The following is a 4,517-nucleotide window of genomic DNA, read 5'->3' as shown; positions in this document are numbered from 1 at the left end:
TCTTCGAATGTACACTTCTCACTCTTTGTCCTTAGTTTTCTTTTCTATGACCATGGGCAAGAAAATAACCCTTTCGCATAAGGACATTCTCGCTCCTCCTAAGGATGACTTTACCGATCAAAATATCCGGTCTTATGACAAGATCTGCTCTCTTGATGAGGATGATATCGAGTCACTGAAATCGGCCGACACTTTTTCCGATAATGTTGTTTTCAAACCTTTCAACCTGAAGTATCAACCTGATTTCATTTCCTCCTCTTGGGTCTGCTTCCCCAAATACCCATTTTCTTTAGGTTTGAAGTACTCCTTTACTGAAATCATCTCCAAGTTCTTTGAGGTTATTAAAATCTCCTACATCCAAGCCATGCCTACTGTTTGGAGAATCTTGTTTTGGATCGACAGATTGAACCAGTCCCAAGACCCAAACATAGGTTTAGCCGAGTTGGCTCATGTGTATGATCTTAATACCTTTGGAAGTTCTTGTTTTCTTCTCAGACTCAAATCCCACAAGTCCCCTCTCATTCTAAAAACTAAACACAACGATGGAGCTTGGAAGGAAAAATATTTTTTTGTGAGACGTGAGTCTATCTTTGGTAGGGATTCCCTACCAAAGACCCGGGTTAAAAAGGGTAGGAATAATATATCCTTGTACCGAGGATCTTGGAATTCACATTTCATTATTTTGTTTGATATTTTTCAGCTTTTAATTTTAAATAGCGCATTCTCATTGCCGAGGACACCGAAGAGAAGACAGAGAAGTTAGTCGTTGTTTCTATAGGTCTTTCAAATTTGATTGCTCCAGTCTCCAAGAAGGTTCTTCCACCACAGCTTCAATGGGTACTAGTAATAATTCTTATTTTGCCTATAATGATTTATAACTGAAAACGATCCTGAACTAATGAGGATCATGTGTGATGTGTAGGATCGAAGGTTACTCGCTCCAATGTTCGGTTTGGTTTGTTTGATCTTGAATACGATATGTCCAACGGCCTGATTGTAGTCAAGAAGGAAAAAACCACCTTTCCAAATTTACGGTGTTATAGAATATTTATTAAAATAAATTTCTAATAAATAATCAATTGAATCAAGTTGTTGTTAGTGTGACCCATTAGTATCATATGTTATTTAACAATATCACTTTAATATGACTATTGAACATACTTGACCTTTCAAAACTAGCATTCACACATCTTACAAGAAACAACATAAAGGCACCGCAAACACAAGTCGAGTCTAGTTCAAATCATAAGATTACAACACAACAATTACAAGAAACAATTGTTCTTGAGGCTATATTTTGAAATTTACAATATAAAGCATCATTTTTAATATATATATATATATATATATATACACAAAAAAGGCTCAAAAACAAGTTACTTGCTTGACCACTGAAATTCTATTTCAAGATTCCTCGAGGCACCATTTTTGCTTTCGGGCAACAAAGCATAGTCACCCGCCACTACCCCCTACATCCCCACTTAGTGAACCTATATTGTTACTTCCCAAACGAACTCTACACAAAAAAATATAAAATCCTCGATAATGTGTTTATTTTGACTTAATGGCTTTTATAGTGAGTTATTTAAGCATTCGACTTTCATTTTTTATATTGTAGCATTGTACTTCAATTTTATCTTATTAAGACAGTGTACTTTGAAAAATCTATCAAATTATAGTAAAACATTTGTTACATAGCAAAATACTATATGAAAGATGATAAAATGTCTAGGGATATTTTCGAGATCAGAACGAAGAGGGCATTCACGTCTTTTCCATAGACGAGAGTCGTAGAGTGAATCTACGTGTCACCTTTTTAGATGGCTAATCATCTACACATTTCATTGTAAAGCTCCTACAGCCTATATACCTATCCCATCGTGCTTTTATTTTTGTATGAGATGTGTAGCTTCGAGCCTTTAGGTAGACTTTCAAAGGACCAAATAAAGTTCTCATCCCACTTCGGATTACAGCATGTTGCAACCGCCTAAAGAAACAAATTCAACAATAAATTAATAACTTATTTTTGAATTTTAATAAATATATAGTTTAAATTTAATAAATATAAATGTACCTTGGTTTTCCTGGAAGGAGTGTTACCAAGTGTAACCTTGCAGTACACAGTCGGATTACCCACTGATTGATTCATATTATTATTGTGTTTAATTATGGCTATCCATGTCTCCGGTAAAAATTAACAAACAAAAACTCGGCTTTTTCTTGAAAGCAGGGTGAGCCCGACTAGATCAAGTACTACATTAAGGGTATTGCATATGCACCAACATTTCATTTTGATATTGAGACATCAATAGGGCATGCATACCACACAAGCCTCAGAAGAAATAGTGTGTCTAATGCAGCTTCTTGAGTTGCTTCTAAGTCGGTTTTGAGTGATGTCATTAAATGTGGGAAGCTTAATGTCGTGGGTTCAAAGGATCTTAAACATGGGAAGTTTCCGAAAAGTGCGTTTAGGGCTTTTAAATACTCCTCATAGACTATCTCGGTTGCCTATAAATCCTTTTCAATAGAAGTTGTATGGGCATTCAAAATATGAGATAAATGATCAGTGCAAAACATACTTTCGTTTGTTTGTTTATTATAGCATCCTCTTTCCAACTTTCTATTTTATTATGATATTATACTTTGAAGAAGTCTAAGTAATAGCTGTGAAAATTGCTTTGTATTTGCAGATGCACAACCATTTAAAATAAGTGATGAAAGATCATCAGAAGGAGATAAATTAAAGGTTAAATGCAAGATATAGCATGGTGTTTTTGTTTTTTTGTGTGTTGTATCCTGCTTTCATTTCTATATTTTACATCATTGTAGTTTCAGGTTTTTTTCTTAGGGTTAAATGCAAGAAATATAAGTGTATTTCCACTTATTTCTATATTATAGCCTCTTACTTTCATTTGTTCTGGTTATAGCATGTTACTTAGTTATAGCAATGTCATCAAAATACAAAGCATTTTTAACTACTTTGGATATATTTTTCAAAATAAAATCTCCTGATTCTAATAACAGAATATTTTTATTCTCCTTTTATCATTTTTTTTGTCCTATTAGGACTTCTAATTAATGTCACGCCATTTGTCAACCTATTGATTCTCCATTTCAAATTTCAAATTCTTCACTCTAATTACATTAAATTGATAACATTAGAATAAAAATTAAAATAAAATTAATACAAATTATAAGGTGATATAATTTCACGTATTTATTTAAATCAATGATTATAATTTTATATAATTAAAAGAATATCTCTTAATTAATAATTTATTTAAAATAATAGATTAATATATTTAAGTTTTTACTATGAAAGTTTCATTAATTTTGTAATCGTAGGAACCACGGGTTATAAACTTTTGTATTATAAAGAACAAGATTGAAAGCACAATGCGACACTTTGGTAATTTTTTTAAGGTATGATGCCTTATTAAAAAAATGAATGTACAATGTTGTAACCGAAAGAAATGAAAGTACGATGCTATAATAAACAAATCAAAAAAGTTTGTTGCTATCATTTAATCCTTTTTTAATAATGAGTTGTACTTTCTTCATTTTGAAAGTAGAATCTAGTAATAGAAACAAATGGAAGTGAGATGCAACAATGCATAGATAACTAGAAGTAACATGGTATTCCTTGGATAGCCCAATATATGGATACCAGTTACGGTGTAATGCCATAAAATACAACATATTTTCATCTATTTGTGTATTATATCATCATATTTCATTTCTTCCTATTAGAGCATTGTACTTCCAATTTTTTCTTATTAGGGAATTATACCTAAAGAAAATCTATGCAGATATAGCATTTTACTTTCAATTGTTTCTTATTAAGACATTATAATTTCAAAAATCTACTCAATTATGGCAGTAAAAATTGGTTTGTATTGGACACATTGTTACTACTGAGTACATTTTTCAAGGTATAATGTTGTGGAAGGAAGAAACAAATACAGGATATATATGTGCCCAAGTAGATGTAAGAATTTATGGGTTATAGCTCTAAGAGTCTCACTAGAAGCATATTCTTGGATGGTATTGTTGGACATAAAAAAGCATGATAGAATTGATTGCATAAAAATACTAATCATAAATTGAAACAAACACTTTGTTTTTCTAAGGTAACTTTATATAATCAAATGCATGAAAAAAAAATTGATTGCATAAAAAAATATATTAATTATAAACTACGAGTTGTCAAAGAAAATATATTTGAGAATTTCTTTTCCAAAAGAAATATCAAACATATTTTCCGAAACCAACGGTTACCAAACATGGTGATAAACATCTCTAACAAGTAAAAGAGACTTTGATACCATTATGAGTTTTGAGAAGTTAAATCTTTCAAACATGTAGAAGAGACTCTGATACCACTAATGAGTATTGAAAAGTTAAAATCGATCATTTTTATAATAAAATTTATAAACAACAAACAAAAATGATTTAAAATAACAATTATTTTAACAAAACCACCAATGATCCATTTACATGAACTTAGAAAGAATATG

General features: G+C 31.1%; 1 pseudogene; it reads right to left on the bottom strand.

Annotated features, from left to right (window-relative positions):
• Window positions 1–1,376: 1,376 nt before the first annotated feature.
• LOC145099417 (protein CELLULOSE SYNTHASE INTERACTIVE 1-like) lies at window positions 1,377–4,058 on the bottom strand (annotated as a pseudogene).
• Window positions 4,059–4,517: the final 459 nt, after the last annotated feature.

This window comes from Lactuca serriola, chromosome 4 (genome assembly GCF_051521515.1).
Source record: "Lactuca serriola cultivar US96UC23 chromosome 4, Lser_US96UC23_V15, whole genome shotgun sequence".
In the NCBI taxonomy this organism is placed as follows: domain Eukaryota; kingdom Viridiplantae; phylum Streptophyta; class Magnoliopsida; order Asterales; family Asteraceae; genus Lactuca; species Lactuca serriola.
This window is presented reverse-complemented; position numbering and strand designations above follow the sequence as displayed.